The 20079-nt window shown below is 39.8% G+C and overlaps 1 long non-coding RNA gene across 4 annotated transcripts in view; it reads right to left on the bottom strand.

Annotated features, from left to right (window-relative positions):
* Positions 1-18666, bottom strand: part of LOC137174149 (uncharacterized) — a 69846-nt gene extending 51180 nt beyond the window's left edge. For 2 of the 4 annotated variants that reach the window (XR_010925293.1, XR_010925294.1), the window contains exons 1-3: positions 18569-18666; positions 17653-17870; positions 15897-16000 (exon numbers count right to left, since the gene is read on the bottom strand). This is a non-coding gene — a long non-coding RNA (uncharacterized lncRNA). Of the gene's footprint in view, positions 1-12303; positions 12360-15896; positions 16001-17652; positions 17917-18568 lie in introns of those variants that run through there. The other 2 variants (XR_010925295.1, XR_010925296.1) reach the window with 2 other exon arrangements.
* Positions 18667-20079: the final 1413 nt, after the last annotated feature.

The following is a 20079-nucleotide window of genomic DNA, read 5'->3' as shown; positions in this document are numbered from 1 at the left end:
TGCGGACAATGCACCTCCGGCCAGGTCAGACAACCCATTTGCATGGCATTTAATATAAAGCATCCTCGAATGCAGAGCAGGGACCTGTTATACGTTAAAAACACAGCCTCAAATCTAAATGGAAATCGTGCCGGCCACAGACCCAAGAGGAGGAAAATAACCTTGCTTTGTTGAACCGGGCCCAAAGAATACAGATACATGAAAGAAAAGGGAGGCTGTGGATACACCAAACAAAATGATTACACATTTTAGAGCAATTTCTGGGTCCTGGAGTCATAATCATTTTGTCGATAGCCTTCCAGTGTGCAGGTGCGCTGATACAGATGGTTTTATGAAGATCCATTAAAAATAATTTCGCTCATCGCCAGGCCCAGGAGGGGCCCAACCCAGCAACTGGGAGACAAGCCCAGATGCCTGTTTAGGCTACAACTCTAACCCACCCTGCACTCCTGATGTGGACCACCCTGTCACCATGGGAACGCAGCAAAATAATAAAACCTGTGGAGGTAGAAAGCAAGAGTCTATTTGTCTACACATGCACAAACGTGTGCGCCCAAGCTCATAAACACACACAATGTGTAAACACATATATCTTAAGGGGAGAAGCTTCACTGGAGATAGCAAAAAGCAGCCGTCTGCAACAACTCGTGCAGTTTCTCTTGAGAATGATGGCAGCTATAAGAAAGTTTTGCAGAGGTGCAAATGCTTTCAAAAACACAAGATTTGCTGATTTGATTGTCACTTTTGGCTATTCCAATTAGTAAAATGCTTTTTCACATTATTCCTCATACGCATTGACGTGCGCTGCAGTGAAGCACAGTGCAAAACAAGGCAGCCAGGATGCGAGGAATTTTTTTGACATGGTTGTCCTTGGTGGCAAACATTTGATGTGTTTTGATTAGACTCCGGTGGGGGGGATTATCAAAGGCTAAGAGAAATCAATGTTCTTTTAATAAAGAGGACTTGGGTGGGAGGGAGACAGACAGTTCTGTTCATGACAGGGCCTGTCTCTGCCTTATCTCCTGCCTCTCAGATCCCTAGACAGGCAAATATTTTAACTGTAAACACCCGTGGCTCGACAGCCTGCGTGGGCCTCCTGTCAGGCTTTTTTCCACTTGCTACTTACTCACCTACTCTCTCACATGACCAAAAACGTGTTTGCATGAATACAAAACCTCACATACAAAAATAAACATGCACACACCACTAATATACTGTACAATGCCTGCTACAATTATCCTAAAAAGCTTCATCGGCATACACACTCTTGAGTTCAGAATGGCACTGCATTTACCAAGTGATACCTGCATCCTCCAGCTGCCATCCAAATCCACTGTCATCCAGATTAGCCTGGACAACACCAGATGCCTCAGAGCCGCCAGGAGAAGAGAGGAGCGGTGCGGTGCAGTGAATTCCAGTAATTAATCCCAGATTACATCCTGTGCCTCTCCATCAAGTGAGTTAGCCATAGTGAGCAGAGTGGCTCACTAGGTTCTCAGACATACAGAAATACCAAGACCAATTTGGGCACACATGAGTAGTCTTGGGTTGCAGGGAAGTTTACAAGTAATTGTATTGAAAGTAATGGTTCATGAGAGCACCTCTGTCCAACAAAAAAAGATACTGGAATCTTGGTAAACTTTTTTGAGAGACAATAAATCACATAAAAAAGAGGTGAGGGTTAAGTGTATGCAGAAAATTATAACATTCGGAAGGAAGGAAATGATTATTTTCTTTCTTAGAGTTAAACAAGAAGATCAATATCAATTTCATGTCTCTACACTTTACATAAGGTTAAGACTGTTTCCTTTGAAAGATGCTGTTTTGTTTAGTGTTGTTTTTTGGTGCTGCATGGTGAAGCCAAAGATAATTTTCCACAGTGTGGACAATAAAATTCTATTGTTACAGTTGAAGATGTAAGCAATGAGTGTGAAGAATAAATGTGCATCTTTCATGTCTAAAGAAATGTAGATACTTTGTTTCACAGGGACTCACGACACAAAAGGCTCCCTTTAAAAACTTACTTTTCTCTATAACATTTAGGAAGAGTGCAAGGTTTCGATCCCCAATTGGCTCTTCTTCGGGTGCACAGGCATCAGATGGATCTCGTGTTTCCTGGAATTTTTTGTTGCTTTGTTAAATTTATTATGTTTTCTTAATTTGTTAATGTGTTTTCTAAAAGGGTGTGTTTTCTGAATTTATTTTTTAAAATTATGTTTTTATGGTTTCTGATTTGGTGTCTTGTTTTGAAACTAAGGGCCACCGTAGTTTCCCCCTGCTTCCAACCTTTATGCTAAGCTAGGACAATTGCATCCAAGCTCTGCCTGCATACTTAACATACAGACATGATATTGATCTTTTCATTTCACAAATAAATTGAATACATGTATTTCCTGTTATGTTAAACTATTCAAGAAAGCAACATGCACACTGAACAACTTGATTTGTCAAATGATGAGCACAAAAACAGTCGAAGCATTTGCTTAACTTCGTCAGTGACTGACCTATGACCACTTCACTTTAAACCTTTTTCAGGGACAACTTAATGATTTTGCTCTGAGATGAATGAAGTCACTTCCTATTCACACCATTTATGACATTTATGATAAACTGACACTCTGCTCCATGTATTATCTTACTTTTTAACATTCCCACTGCCACAAAGAACACACTCCAGTGATCCATGCTAATCAACGTGCGTCGTGCAAATGACTAGCAAAAGTGTTGTAAAGAACGGGTGAGGATTGTGTTGAGTGTTGAGGATTGACAGTAAAACAATGATTTACATTTGCTGATAACTGCATATGGCACATATAAAGAAAATGTAGGGTCTCAGCTGCAAGGAGAGAGATAAAAGCATCCCTTCAACAGTACGCTGTGTCCCCCGCATACTGAACAGCAGCCTCTTTATCCATCAACTGAGGTTTTTACTCTATCATCAATAAAACTTTGAGGCAATTTGCAGCTGCCTAAAAAAGTTCACGCCACATTTTCATCGTCTGTGAAGGTAGATTTATTTGGAAAAACTAATAGAGCTGGTGTGCTCTGGAATGCTCATATTTTGTCTGACCTTTCCAGCTCAATTCCTTTTCTGTGGCTATCAAGTCTAAATTAAATAAATGAACTACATTATACGTTAAAAGGCATTTCAATTAAAAATGGTGATCCCTTTGATGCTGAGGCCTGCGTGGTTGATGTGCTTGAGAAGCCACAACGCCCCCCAAAGAGGCCTTGAGAGCCTGTTTACTTCAGATTAGGCCCACAGTCATTTCTCACTGGGGAGGGAAAATGGATCTTGCTTTCTTTGTCGGTCTTTGGAATAAACAGGACTTGTTTTCCGAATTTTCCACTATATTTTTCTTCGTAAGGCTCCATCTTACAGAAAAAAAAAGAGCAATTAAACAAAACTAATGAGGAAGTGCTTCTTGGATCTGACAGCGACAAAACAGGTGCTCCTGATGCACAATTAGGTAAACAGTGTTCACAAAAAAGGGGAATGAATCCCAACAAAAGTCAAGGCGCACTTCTTAGTCAAGGTACAAAAGTTGAAAAGTCTTTCTGATAGTTTACATTATAAAAACAAGACCAACTGCATACTCCTTAGGGTCAAACAATCGCATACTCAACTCAGACAAGTAAATTAAGTACAATCTTCAATCACACACGTGAGAATTTTTTACATTCTCCCACGTGTCGACCGACATGTTACCTATTCATTTTGTTGCCGGAGAAAATATGTGAATGCAAATGTGAATCTGTTGCACTGTCTCCTCTTTTTCTTTCTCTGATTTCTGATATGAAAAGCATCAGTAAGTCATCTGCACAGCCCTATGCCCCCGCCCTCCCTGAAGACAAGCCAAGAGCCCTTAAATTAAGTCAATCATTTAGTCGTAACAAATTAATTAAAAGAATAATTAAATCATTAACACATTAAATACGGCAATTAGAAATCTTGTCCTACATGAGTGAATTTGAGTGAATTTAATGGGGGAAGCAAATGGAGCAATGGGGTGTGCCAAAACATAATTTTTATTTAATGCTTTTTTTTTTTTTACAATAACATGCACTTTGAGGTAACCCTCCACTAAAGAAATGGTTGAATAATGTCATCTCCTAATGATACTATAAAAATATTAAAAAGAGAATTTAAAGAATTACAACTTTAGAATTCTCAGAAGTAATAATGTAGACTGGACTTTATGGGCTTAAGCATATTTATATCATGTATATAGCTTTTATAATAACTGGGCACAACACAGCTGGCCTCTATAATGGCTCCAGCCCCTCCCCTCCTTGTTGCCTAGTAACTGCAGCATTCCCTAACGGAGGCAGAATGAGGGGGGAGAAGGGGGTCAGGAGGGCAGGAATGAAAAAGGCTTTTCTGCCCAAACTGCCTGTTGGCTTATGGAGCTCCACGGGAAGGATGGCTCGGCCAGAGCAGTGTCCTCTGATAGCAAGCCAAGTCATAAGCAATGTTGTGGAGCTGGTTAATTCCATACTGTAATACCCTCCATACATCCCCTGTCAACAGACATGATCTTTAAGTTCCCAACCTGCTGATGAGAGCACATTTAAGTAATATTGCAATGTACTGCCGGACAAATCCGGTTACAGGGACACGAGTGATGGGATGAATTTGAGATGATGAAGATGAAAGGGATCAATGGAGCCCCGTCATAGTTCAGGCAAGCATGGAAGTTTTATAGTCACGTGTTCCATATACTGTTAAATCATATATGACCATGACCTATCTCGCACAACCAACCCTATAAACAATTTGGCACTCTTTCTATATGCAAAATGCAAACTCAAATGCTCAGCACTGCATCCTTCCTGCATCAGCATTTAGATTTATGTTTAGTTCAAATGTTTCTATGTTTTCATGTACATTCAAATGTTGTGCATCTCAGGCTCTGTCGGGGAGTACAAGAGCTCAGGAACAGCCTGTATTAATCTTGTTCATATTTGTCTATGAGCAGAGGCACACCACCAAACCTAAAATGCATATTATTGCTGAAAATAGTTAAATCTTAGCAGATACACACATTATTTTTGCACAATGTACGGTGAGCTAGCCAGCATTCCAATATGAGTCGCATAAAAAGGAGGTATTCACTACCCACTGAATCCATTAAAGTTCAGCATCTAGGAGATGAACACGGTAGCAAAGTTAGAAGGTTCTACTCGTGTTCATGGAAGTAGAATTACAATTTGTGATCATCATTCTTCCTCTAAACTGGGCTTGAGTTCTATTGAGCAAAGGCCAATGCTTGCATCCCATACCTTGATGCCGACACTACACACGAAAGGTAGTATTTGAATTGTTGAGGGTTTGCTACTAGAGATTATCAAACCCTGACATATAGTGTTGTGTCCAGTAAACTGGATCCTGGGTAAAGAATGTGTGCTGTTATAAATATCATTGCCTCTATTCCCTACTGAAAAACATTCACCGTCCACGCTGCTTGGACATGTAATACACACAAAAGAATTAATAAAAGGTACAGTAATTGGGATATATTGATCAAGGGAGCGAAGGTGACAAAATTTCTGCTAAACTGGAGCACCGGTTGGAAAATAGGACCAGTGACGTATCTTGACATGGTGGCGCATGTCAACTGGCAATGACGCACGTCCTTATGCCGTCAGTGTGTTGGCTTACTTAACAAACAATGGGAGTGGGTGCTTAGATCAGTTTTATGCCGCTGGTTTTTTGCCCTTTAATTAGTTACTATGCCAATCCTCAGTGGATAAACAACTGGCCAATCCTTAACCCTGACCACACTTATTGTTGCCAACTTTGCAACCTTAGATAACTCCAAAGGAACCCTGTGTGTTTTCGGCCAACATGTCACACAAACACACACATATAATATGTGTATGCTTAAAGGTGCAGTGTGTAGAATTTAATTTATTTCAATTAATTAATTAAATTAATTTTTAATTGGTGTATAATCACCTGAAACTAAAAACAAACAAAAATGCAACACAAATGCTAATGGTGCAGATGTGCGTCTTTATGTTTGTGCTTGTAAAACATGAAATAAAAAATATGGGGACAAATACAAGAAAATGTTATTCTACAACTCCACTAGTTGTAAGAAACTCCACAGTTCACCGGAAATGACAATAAACATGTTGCCACCCATTTCTTTAAGCCACCCATCGCAATGATAAGCTGACAGCTAGAGCCTCAACATTGGGGCAAGCAGGCAGGCGACTGGCTGTTAGTTCAATTTCTATCATAGTTTCCAGGTTAAGGCCACACTGTGCTGGAGTGAAATTGACCAATTATAGTTGCCCGTTTATCTTTGCTGGAAGATGCATAGTAGCCAGTTCAACACATTCATTTACAAAGACATGCTCTTCATGGTTATTTAATACACCATTGATGGAATAATGAGTTCTGGGGGGAATGCTGGTGTGTTAGTGGATATGTTACACAGGTAGTGATTGCACACTAATGTGTGCATGCGTGACAGAGAGAGAGAGAAAGTTGAAAGTCAGACACAAAAATATTGATAGAGACACAAGGGCTCGCCATTATCTTATTAAATCCATTAAGCAACATTTTAACTTTCTTTAAGGATTTGAAGCCACAGAAGCAGCACCAACAGATCTTTCTCTAAAAGTACAAGTGGAAATCAGGTAATTTTCTGTGCTACAGTTGACACTTACAGACTGCTTTAACATCCCTGTGTGCAGCAATAGTCAGATAGCGATCACGGGGCTTTACAAGAAATCCTAATGCAAACAACTTGACAACGGCTGTGTTAGAAAGTTTGGCACGAGAGAGGAGATAGAAAATTTGTTCACTCTTGAAAATTGCTGCAGAGAAAAATCTCCAAACATAATCACATTCCAAAGAAAAGTGTCTCTGACAGGGCACGCGCCGCCTTTCACTGGCATTATTGTAAGCCTGAGGTTTTATATTCTGTGAGTCAAGCTCAACCTTGCATTATGATATGTAAAAAGCTCTGTGTGCAACAGGGAAGAGGAGCTAGATATAGTAGTAGTGGCTATATGCACCGACTCCGGCAATGCTGTCACCTCGACAGCAAGGCAACATAACCATTGTGCACTCAATACCATCAATGGTCTATTTGTGTATACATATTGGAGTAGAATGGGAATCGATCCTCTCTAGTATAAATATTTTTAGAAAGCCATCGATTGTATTGGCCACTATGTTCTGGGAAGCATTACCAGACAAATGTGACAGTGTTTGTGTTTATACATTAGAGAAAATATACAAATATCTGAGAGTCAGACTGCATTATAGGTGAGACACAGCTTTCTTTTCAGTATGATGATGCCTGCTCCAGAGAGCGGGTTTAACAAACTATGAACTTCACTAACCAAGAGATGGGAAACTCAAAAAGACTTTTTGGTTTGATCATCAATGGAGCTATAATATTGGAATCCACTATGGCAATGGGTAAATAAAAGGCAGAGCCCCCATTTTAATCCAGTGGAGTTAGAAATATTAATGCGTTTGTATGCAAACTACGCGCATTTATCTTTATCTAAAACACAGCAGCAGCAGCAGCAGCAGCAATAAAGCCTCAGTTGGAGTGGAGAGAAGAGTCAATAAGTTAACACTATTAACTTTTATTTAGCATAGTCCACTCATTCATCATTAACTTGAATTTCCTTCATAGATGAGAAAGTGGTGGAATCTTACTGTATATTATACAATAAATACAAAATAAAATACGATTTTACATATAAACCTTTCATGGTAACCTCATAGTCCGATTCAGTAATAATAATTTTAGTGAAAAGGCGTCTATAGTTTAAATTGAGTGTACATTTTTAGATACCCATTTTACATAGATATAAATGACTCAACAGCATTCAAATTTAAACAGTCACTGAGATGCTGTTCAAGACTATATAAGCAATATATTTATAAAAACTTTTCAACTATATTTAGACCAGTTTTAAAATCTTCTAGTCTTTTCAGCTGCACCACAATCATGCTCAGTCAGAAATAATCACATAATCTCCAATATATAATAAGATAACTGTGATAGGAACGTTCCATTAGCGCAACCAATCATATCAAGAGAAATATGACATGGTTATTAACTGATCAGTGTCTTGCAGTATGTGCCTAAAGCTTCATACAGATTTTTTTAAAATCTAAACTGAGATTATCCTGCTACAGTGATAGATCACAATGTTATTTAATATTAAAAAAAAAAACTTACACTTGCAAGAAAAGGACAATGCCTAGATTTCATTCTGAGCTGAGGCTGAATCCACAATGTTGTAATAGCCTATTTGAATGTAAGGGCAGAGAAATGACTGATTACGCATAAAAGCGGCAAGGTTGGTAAAGATAGTCCTAATGCATTTTGATATATGCTGTGATACCAACTGTATCAATGAGGAAATGAAACTGTGTGTCTGACAGCTCCTTCAGGCTCTGCAGGAGGGTGGTACAGCTAGGAGCTCAAGGTTTGTTGAAGAAAATCTGCCAGTGAGCAGGTTTGGTTCAAAGCATTAGTTACCACAGTGACTGACCCAGTATTAAAGTGATCTCTCCATATTTGCGGAACAGAAAACCCAGAATTTCCGTCATCTAAGGGTTAGAAAAAGTTTTCACTTTTCACCTGCTTTCTGGAATGGACTTCTCGTTGAATTAAATGAGTGCTTGCTACATCAAATACTGTTAAAGCTAAATACTGTCTGTTTTGAGAGGCCTCCTGTGCATGCATTCTCATCAATATTTTAAAAATCTAACTGCTCCTGAACCCTAAAGTCACTTGTTCCTCTCTTATTAGCAGTGCAGTGGTGCTCGCTATTGTCTCTCAACTGCTGTTTGTCTCAAAGGATGAGGCCCACTGGTCCTATAGGTGGTGTCACAGCAGCAAGCCAAATCAAAAAGCCAGCACACACTATGTCCATTTAAAAGAAAAAAAATGTATACACACTATAAGGGCTGGCCAACACTGGAAATAGACAAAAACAGCAGGTTTAAAGAATCTTTCTTACATTCATGTGCACACAAATGAGAATGCACACATAGAGCATCAACAACACCCTCCAGGTTTTCTAAATAGTACAAATGGATGCTTTGAGAAATTGATCTCTCTGTGTGGTTAATCTATTGTTGCCTTCTTAATGAAACTATTGCAAATTAGCACTCCCCAACATTAAAAATGCTTAAATAATGGATTCACTTCTGGAATTTACCAAAGAGGCAATGCTCAGGTTCTAATTGCACAGATTTAACAGATAGCATAGCATGTGTTGTGTGTAATCTTTCTGGAAAATTGCTGGGTGCCGATTTAGCAGATATCCTAGGAGATATGCACCGCCACGGCTAATCGTACTGCAGGCAAGTTTTGTGCCTAAAATCAAAGTGGTTCATATTGAATGAAACATCAAAGTATTTACTTAAAAAAAAAAAACACAAGATAGTTCTTTTTTATCACAAGAACTCTTATGTAAAGCTAATGTGCCAAGTGGTAATACAAAAGAAAAAATAAATCATTTTGTAAGACAGAATGCATATATCTCACAAATGAAGGACTTAAGACTTTCATTAACAGCCACAGTTATGCATTTATAAACTAGAAACACTAAAAACCAAGCATATAGTTCAATGTAATACAGAACAATGGCTCTAACACATAAATATTACAGTGTTTTGTCCTGGCTTTAAACCGTTTATGGCGGCACACTGAAATTCATTGTCTGATTATGCCTCAATGACTAGAAGCCATTTGTGTGACAAAATACTATCAATATGCTTATGAAGGCCCAAAAGGGATCAACACATTTGAATAACACCCCCTAAAACTAATGTATTCAGCATCTTTGAAGTGTGCTAGCTATACAAAGCGGGTTAGATAAGGATTTTTCTAAGTCCAGCACAGAGTATTTCTAATGTCCTTTGTTGCTTCTTCTGAGTCTAGTAACTCCATCAATATACCAATTAGACAATGCTTTCCTTACACTTCAGTCCTAACAAAAATATGACATTGACATGACACAACTGTAAAATGGTTTACTCAATAGGGAAAGAATAATATTTAATATTTTGATGGGAAATTAGCCTCTGTATAGCTGTATGTATAGAAAATTAGCAAAGCAGTAACAGCAGTAACAAAATTATTGGTCGAGATACATGTGACTATCACTTAGTTGTTGTTTCAGAGCAATGGACACTGCTATTGTGTATAGAGGGTGTGTTCACTGCATGTGACATGATAAAAAAAAAGAAAAAACAGAGCGGAGGAGATAGACAGACCACGTCACTTAGGTATGTTTCTTAGCCTGCTTGCTTTTTGTGGTTGTAAATAGAACTTGTGGCCCTTATTGCATTATCTCCCCATTGTAGCAATCCCCAGACAGAAGGGAAACAACAGGGGAGTGAAGGGACTGCAAACAGCAAGCTGCAAACAGCTGTTTCTATGCGCTGATTTTGACAGAGAATCGTTATTTTATGAATTCAAAAAGTGTTTAGTGCTCTGCTGGTCCTATGTTCTTATGTGAGTGCTCTGATTGATAAATGTATCCTTTGATTTTGAAACAGTACCCTTATGTTGTTGTTATTTAGCCTTTCTGAGGCTACTGCATGGTTAAATCAATGTTTTTTATGAAAAAAATTGCCCCCTCGCAATTTTTAACAGCCCCCCTCAGTCACTTCATCCTGGCCCATGGCCTCCACTTCTCTCCAGTGCCTTTGTTTACATTCAAAACAAGAGAAAGAGGAAGAAGTAGATCAGTAACTGTTGCCCATTGTGAAATGTTGTGAAGACCATATAGCCTCTGGTCTTGTTTGGTATATCCACAAGAAGTTCTCTACATGGCTTCACATGATGAAGACAAGATAATGAAAGATTTAGTGCCGCACCTTTATATTCAGCCCAATATCATAGCAGTTTGTGGAATAGTCACAAAATTTAGTCTATAGATTTGTATGCATGGACACAAATTTTTCATTTTTTTCGTGACACTCAGCACAACTTTCAAAGAGCCTGTCAATTGGTGCAGTTCAGATGACATACAGGGTTTCTGGATACTGGGTACTGGGTTGTTATATCAGAGATACCATGAACTATCTAGTCACAATTATTTATGCCAGCAAAACCTCTGACCTAAATTTGGTCATTTGAATGGACTTGCTGCAATCTGTGGATTTGCTTGCAAAGTAACGCAAATTCATCTTGTGGTGACCTTTGACACACGAATTTGGGTTGTTGTCCAAATGTGAATCATTTCAAAGGGTACATATCATGCACATTGGCCGGTCTTTATTTATATTCTGGGGCTCTACTGGAATATCTATCATCTGGTCCTTTACACAGCCCCTCAGTTCAGCCTCTGTTTGAAACAGGCTGTTTTAGCTTTTGTCTCTTTAAGGCTCCCCTCCTGATGAGCTCACTCTGCTCTGATTGGCTGAGGCCTGAGGCTATGTAAACAAACAGTAGCAGTAGTAGTAGTAGTAGTAATAGTAGTAGTAGTACTTCACTTCTTTTTCTTGTTATTTAGTTGAAATGGAAACTTATCAAATACATCTGTGCCAGCGTAATACTGCAAATGAAATGTTCAGAGCAGGCTGAAGTCCTGGCTTTTGACTTTCAGGGAGAATTTTACATACGTTCACCTCAAATCGGTCAAAAAACTTTGACCATGTTTAAGATAATCTGACATCACAGTATAAAAATAACAGAAAATCACAAAAAGCATGATATGTCCCCTTTAAAAGTGCTGACCTTTGAGGGAATGCAGAAAACTGAAGTGCACCAAATGGAAGAAGCTATCGTATTAGCCATGTTGCACCATCCAGTTTTATAGAACCTTGCACTGCTGAATTAGAAGAAATGCCAGTACAACTTTCTTCTAAATATTCATTTTGCCACCAACATTCACAAATACTTCACAAACCTTAAGAAGTCGCTACATCACCAATCTTCCAGCACCATATTTCATGAGGATGCATTAATGAATTTTACTGTGCCACTTTCTGGGAGCGTCCGAGCCCAAACACTTATGAGAGGGTGATGTTTGATGTAGCTCCAAAGTACGAACAACCCCAATATTTTGAACTTCGATTCAAGAAGTGATAGTTTTCATGTCAAAATAACTTTTCAAATAACTGTAAAATGCAGAAAGTGAGCAATATATACAAAGATGCTACACAAGATACAGTCCAGGCATTTGTCAATAACTTTGAATTAGCTCCTACAGTGCTGCCTGGTTATGGCTGCAAAACTCATCTCAGATCTGTGTCAGAGGAATCACTTCACCGCCTTTTCTCATGCACTTGCGTCAGTTCTCCCTCGTTGGTTTGCTGATGGACTGCACCCTCACCATGCCAGGCACGCACACTTGTGCAGACACACCTACACACACACCCACAACAAAACATCATGCGACGCTCGGATGTGACACGATTAGGGTGCACATTCACACGGAACCTCACGCACGCAACCGCATGACATCCTCTTAATTTGAACGTGGCAAAATTTTAGTGTGGGGTCATGATTTCATCACGCCATCGTAGCAGCTCATTGGAATGCCTGTCAGATCCCAATCGATTTGCAGTGATGAACCCCAAAAGCACGCAGTCTTGCACGTACATATGTGCACACTTGCACGCACTTTTCGGTATTTATCAAGCATATCATTTGTGAAGAGTATCGTGTGAGAGGAAGTCTGGCAGCCTGATTTATGGCTAGATATTCATGGGGATGGTTTTAGTAGACAGCCACGGGTCTGATCCCCCCCTCACCCAAACCCACACACACATACACACACCCAAGAGAGGCACAATGTACATCTCTGAGTAGACCATCAGTGGTTGTAAAACTGTAGAGTCGTAATGTTCCCCAGCCTTGGGGGCTTATTAGGAGGCATAAAAGCTGCATGCTACCTTCATTCATATTCTCCATAAACACCCTGCCACATCTCAGGTTTTTTTTTTTTTCGCTGCTTTCCGACTCTGGGCAGTTGGAAAATATAAGCCTCTGTGCCACTATTTTGTGCTGCATGATTGATTTGCAAAATAGGCCTGTACTGGAAATGTATCTGAATAAGGCTAGGATTTGCCTCTGTGTGTAAGTGCAAATTGCAGTGTCAGATCTCCACGTGGATGTTGTTTGTCAGGCGTAAACTCAGCATGGCAGCAATTTTTATTCCTCTCTTTACACCGATGTCTGTATAATCTGCAAAAATAGGAGCTGTCGTTGATTATAGTCGAGGAGAGAGAAAGGACGGGGCAAATTGACATTTCCAACTCGGAAATTCTGGAGAATAAAAAAAGCACAGCGTGCCTGAGATAGTTTTCAGTTATAAGAATAGAATTATTCATTCCCCTACACTGTGCAAAAGTTCAGTACAGGAGAAATCCACTGCAGCTCAAGTGCAGACAATTACAGGGGCCAGTGTGCCGTTGTGGGAATCTGATTTTGAGAGAGTATTATCTGGGTTTGAAAACAGGGCCAGGCCACTGAGATCACACCTCTTATCTCCTGCGTGCGGCAGAGCAGTATTGAAGACAGCCTGAATCACAGCTACAGCCTCTTACCCAATTCAAATCAAACTGTTGGTCCAACTTAGAACTAGGTCGCTTGCATTATATGACAGAGGGGAGGGAGAGAAAGTTAGTTTTGTATGTGGGTGTGTTGCAAGTTTATAATGCGAGTGAGATCCTGGGAAAGAAATAGGAAAATAAAATGGAGGACATGAAAAATGGAGATATGGAGTGAAAAAAAAATAGGAAGAGGGTTTAGAGAGAAAGTGAGTCTATTGTGTGGGGAATGAGCTACTCTGAAGCTACAAGTCATTTGGTTGCCCCTCCCCTTCGCCACTGTACCCCCCCCCACCCACCCCCCTCCATTCTCCCTCCTCACCCTCGCAGCACAGGAACATCTGGCTTTAAAGCAGCCCAATAAAAGAGCCACTGGGAGGCGAGGAGTGAGCGAGAGAAAAGGTGTGAGAGAATGTGTGAAGGATAGATAGATAGCGGAGAGATGCAGCGATACAGAGAGGCAGGGGTAAAGACAGTGCGACTGTGTAAGAGAGTGCTCGGGGGCTGTCAGAACTGCAGTACTGGGCCCCTTCAAATGACATCCTTCACCAAATCATATTTCACACGTGGCTACAAAGGCCACACCACATTTAGAGCACTCCATCCCCTGCAGGGATGGCAACGGCACTTCTGATTCTTCTTCCTACCAAAAAATGGCCACTTGATACAATTACAGTGTGTAATAAAATATAGTGACAGCACCCACATACGGAAATACTTGCAGCTTGACAATAATTCAAAAGGAACAGGATTTGCATGTATATAAAAAGGTGATAGAAAAGGTTTTAAAAAGTCAGTAAAGTCCGTGTTATACATACTGTGGGGGGGATAAACCCACCTGAACTTTAAGTTTTACATACTTTTCCCTTTGCAGAACACAGTGCACTTCAGTGTCAAACATAAATTAAAGTACTTTTTATGTAAATATAGGAAATTTTAAAGAAAGACGAATGCTTTCTCGAGTGTATTTGTAAATTGTGCCCAGCTAATATTTATCACTACAACTGTACTACATTATCTCACAATATGTCCCATCAAAATGTCAAATCATAAGAGAAAAAGTATCCTCATTTTCCATTGCCGCAGTACAAGTGTGTGTAAGAGAAAAAAAAAGCCTTGTAAAAAAAGACAGAGTTGATGGTAGTGGGTAGGCTGTGCAGTTGACAGGATGACAGGTATTTTTGACAGCTTCCTGTCAAGCAGGTGTCGCGCTCAAGTCACAGTGTGATCACTGTCATTTGCAATGCTGAGCAGGTTTATATAAGGTTTTGTAGGTAAACCAAGCAGGCTGCTGTCAAAAAATTCAAACTGATGTAAGGCCACTGATTCAATAATCTTTCCAAGAAAACAAGCAACATAGAAAATATAGAATAGTGATGAGTCCAGATAAGCTTTGAAATGGCAGATAAAACGATGACAGTATGCATGAAACTGCAATACATGTGACATCTAGTCTTTTTTTTTTTCCCCAGTTGCATCATGTGCCTGGAAATCCTTGAAATCCAACAGGCAGGAAGCAACAGATTTCATTTGCATTGGTGCTCTGCGCCTCAACAATCCCTGCTCCCAAAGTAGGTCAGCACGAATCGGCGCCTCCGAAAATAATAACAAAAGGTGAGCCCCCTCACTCTCTCAGGGGTGAACGCTCTGCTTTCGTGCGACTCAGATGCTTCCACTGCGAAATGTGCCATATCAGCACTCTCCAAATCTGTAAGCATTATACTAGGCCATATTAAGACACAATATTGCATTCAGTATGCAAAGGCGCTCAGCTCAGCAGCCATTGTAAAAATTTAACAAGACAATAGTGGATACACACACACATTGTAAATATGCAGAGTTTTGTTAGAAGGCATTGGAGCTGAAATTGTAATGATGTTAGTGTGTGACGGGGGCTGCCGCGAAGAGTGAGTGTGCCGCTATAGCCTCATCCTTTTTCATCTGTGTGTTTTCCCAACCCGAAAAGTGAGTTGAAAGACACAGTCTATTCCTTTGGGGGTGTGTAGCTTTGAGTAAAGTGCACTTCATCTACAAGAGTAAGTCAGGGCACTGTATATCACCTCAGCAAAAGCACACTGTTCCAAAAACACACACACACACATAATTACACTAGGCCTATGTCCTCTCACTCCCAGATTCACTCACTTGCGCACAAAAACACACCACGCCCTTCCTCTTTTTGCCTCTGATTCTCACACATACACACGCCCTCTGTCAGTATTTGAACAGTACATGCAATGTCCAGAGACCGAGCTTCATGCACAGTTAATGTCTCTGCTGTCCAGATGATTAACGTTACCCGATTCCCTTTACCAAACGTTGCCCAAATTCCACTCTCCTCCCGCTTCACCTTCTGTGTTGCGCTGACTCCTGGGCTTCAGGTAAAAATAGCCGCTCCACCCTGTTCCTCTCTGCCGTTACACAACCTGCTGTGCCTCCACTGGGATATCAGACCTAGATGAAATTGATTTTATTGAGAGAAAGGCTTGCATGTGTCAGAAAATACCATGCACAAGAGAATTTTGGATTTTAGGACTACGCATATCTGTACATAAGGACTGTCACTAATATTAACTTGAACTACAGTTTGAACATGAAAAAAAGAACATTCAATCTGCAATTATCTGTTCAAATTAAAAATACACAATGTACAAGAGCAGGACGGGCCTCAATCCAGCTACTATTGTTTTTTTTTTTTGCTAATGCAAAGTGGAGAAAACTTGTGAGCTGTGCTAAAGAACAGATAGTGGTTACAGTGAGCCATCTGAGAGGTAATGTGAGGAAGTGTTGTGGATTCTTATATAGATTGGAAAATTGTACATAAAGGTAAGACTGTTCATCAACTTTGTAAAATGCAACTGCTTTATAACGTTAGCTTGCCAATAGCTTGTTAGCTTGCCACAAATGAAAGGAACAACTTCAGTCCTTCAATGTAGTTTAGGATAAGACCACGTGAGTTGCCTTCAATTAAATCAGACAGTTGTTCTAAGTTATAATTTTTTAATCAAAAAATTGTTTTGACTTGAATTTTTGAAAAAAGCAAAGACACGTTTCTGCCAAGTTCAACGGGCTAATTAAATTTAGACACCTCAAAACAGACAGCTGTAGCTTTATAGAGTCCCATTTTTTCAAGGCTGTCTTAAAACAATACTCACATATCCATATGTTCATTGAAAAAGTTATTGGGAGCAGCAAATGCTCCTCCCGGCCATACTGGCCCTGAAGGGATTCCTTCTGAATGCAATTTCAGTACAGTTTAAGTACATTAAGAGATAGGGGTAAACAATGCCAAAGCGAGTTCATCCAAAGCTAATATAAGGCTTCAGCAGTCTGAGCTAGACAAATTAAGCAATTATCTTCCTAAGTTTGAGTCTTGTTAGAATGAAATTCCCTCTTTGTGCAACTAGTTTTACACTGCAGCTTAGTATGAAAACATTGTCCAAGGGTAACACAAAGAGGGAATTTTATACTAAAAAGACTTGGGACTTTGGAAGATACCCACTTGATTTGATTGAAGCATCATATCAACTTCAGCTGAATGTTAGAATTCATTTTTCCACAGAACGAAGAATGTAAATCTCATAAATTGACATAATGTAGGGAAGATATCCTTCACAGCCAGTATGGTGAAAAGGAATGATTACAGCAAACATTAAGATGAACTTGAAATAATATGAACCTATCCTTTAACAATACTTCGGGCAATGCATAGTATACACAGTGACACAGTCCCACTCTGATATTGATCACTGATTCTAGATCGTGGCCCTGGATTTGTTGGGCCACCAACTGGAAATTCACACTACTGAACTCAAAGCTCACAAAGCTGCATTGAGCTGCAGACTGGTGGTTTGTCAGATTCTCCGTGGGATCTGCAGTACAAGCAAGCATATTGGATAAATGGAGCCTTAACTCAGAATACAAACTTCAAAAAATCTGACATGCAGTAAGAACATTAAAAGCATCTGCTTGTTAACGTGTTAGCCCTAAGCACCTGATAAGGCGATAAATATCAAAGCTTGTTCCTTTGAGTTTGTTTAGAAGTCTCTCTGCCCCCAGTTGTCAGATTGCTTAATAAAACTTCAAGTAACTCAGTCAGAATTTACCTGTGACAAGTGATGCAAAACAGCTTTGGGATCGCTCCCAGATTGCCGTGTCAGTGATAGGACTGGATGTGAAGTTGTTGCCCGTGGCCAGAATGCACACATTAGGAGTGAGTGGAAGCTCTCCAGCATGGCATATCTCTTTATGTAATGCAATAGCATCTGCTGAAGGCGTTGACATTATCCCAAAACTGAGCCATCCGGTCGGCATGCCAACAAGTCTGCAGACAAGAGATCTAAAATGTGAGTCTGCAACAACCAGACAAACTAAGAAAGAAAGAAGAACAATAATTGTTGGTCTAAAGCCATTAGTTCAGAAAGACAGACTATGTTGAAGGTAAGGCTTTGTAAAAGGGGAAAAGCATTTACAGTGTAAATAACAATATCTAATTCAAAATAAAAGATATGTTTATAGGATTGATTCAGTTAGTTTTACATCCTATAGGCTAAAACAAGTTGCCATATGGCACAGACTGTTCCACATTTTATCTCATTGTTCTGTCTAGCTGAAAAATTGCAAGCGAAATGTTTGTACTCTTTTTACAGCTTAGCATTTACAGACTGAGTGTGTAATAATGGAAAAGCAAATACATTAGGAGGGTTTTGAAAATAATAAAAGAAAAACTCTGTGTCAGTGAAATTGGGGAGAGCAGTAAATCAAGACCAAACAAACAACAGGGGACTTGAATAACTGACACACAGTTTCCAATTAAATCACACAAATCTGCAGAAATAGTGTCTGGCTCTCTGTGAGGCTACCCACTGTTGGGGGGAAAAAACATGTAAATGCAGAATTTACTTAAAGGTCTCGATCATCTAAGGGCTTCTTACTTAGCTTTCAAATGATGTATGAGATAAAACATTTAATGCCTCTGGATATTTGCAAGTTAAATGTGAAATTATGAGGAGAAAGCATTACCAGTTGCAAGTTTGGAAGAGCTAAGTTCGATTATTAACTTCTCCTTTGCAGAACTGGATAGTGTATCCTATCAGCTGTGTTGTGTGCATGTGGGCATGTTGCCACTCTCCAATCAACGTTGATTGAGTCCAGGTGCAAGTTTGTCCTTCCAAGTGCTACAGAGCTGAATCGATACCAATTCACCCACCAAATTTGTTCACGCTTGCAACAAAACTCTTGAATTACAGTATGTCGCCTTTTATATCCAAATGGTGTCAAATTCACAATGCAGACATAGCGTCCCAGGCTCACATATCTGTATAGCACATTGAGTGTCCTGCGTTGTCCTTTAGCAGCAACTGGTGTCCTTGTATCATGTGTCAGCATTCAATACAGTGTGTGCCTGGCTGCACCAGTGTTACACAGAAAAAATTCCTGCATGATATTGTACTTCGTGGAACAAGTGATTCTGATGGTCTACTATGAAATTGTATTAAAAGTAAACTTCAGCCAACCTCTTTCGGCACTTGTTTACAGAATACGCATTTCTTCGAACAATCATGTGACCAGAATTCCTTGAAGTAATCAAACGTTAAAAGCTTTCTTTACTTACATGCATGAGAAATTACTATAATACATGTAGAAATACTATAATACAATTGTTCCTCCTCTAACATGGCCAACCGGCTTGTTACACTTAAAAATAAGCATTCCTGAAAGGTGAAGACGTCCCACAAACTTCCCTTTGTCCTACAACTTATTGCCCTGTCTCTCTTTAACAAGACGCAGGCGTGCTTGAATGGAAGACCGGTTCTGTCCTTCACACTGTCTGATTTGCTTAGGAAAGGCGCTCACGTCTAATACTAATCTGAACGACAGCAGTGGAAATCTTGGCTCAGTTTCAGAGGCTAGATTGGGCCTGGCCCAATGACCTTCTCTGAGAGAACATGGAAAGTTTGCCGGCTCAATATGTCACAGCCAGCATGAGCTTAGAAAGAGAACAAGAAAGGAGTGATTAAATGGGTTAGATCCGTGGCTGGCTTTGGTAGATGTCAGGAGGAGTGCAGCTCCGGTTGTACTATGAGATTATCGCAAATTGTATCAGGCTGGAACTCTCTCATCATGGATGCATCCAACTTTTCAGAGCAATGTTTCAAAGAAAAAAAAGAATAGGAGACAATTTTCTAATTCCAGAAATATTTCACTCCTTATTCTCGAGGTGATTGAGTTTTTTTTTTTTCTGAATATCGCACTGCAGCAGTTCAGTTCACTTTGTATCAGTGCAACAAGTCTAACACATCAATAGCGTTCAATAAAGTCAGCCTGACATTATAATAAATGACAAAGCTATCATTTTGTTAGGAGTGAGAGTAAAGAAATCCCCTTTCAGGCATCCCGCTGGATCAGAGCAGAACCCATCCACTGAAAATCAGTGCTTCGCTGACATAAACAACTGATAATTCTGAAATTGGACATTTCTTAAGGCATAATTATAGCAGCTGTAGTAAGTTTAAAGCAAATTAGCATCACAG

This window comes from Thunnus thynnus, chromosome 22, assembly GCF_963924715.1.
Source record: "Thunnus thynnus chromosome 22, fThuThy2.1, whole genome shotgun sequence".
NCBI classification, from domain to species: Eukaryota; Metazoa; Chordata; class Actinopteri; order Scombriformes; family Scombridae; genus Thunnus; species Thunnus thynnus.
Note: the sequence above shows the minus strand (reverse complement) of the source record. Positions and strands in the feature narration are given on the sequence as shown.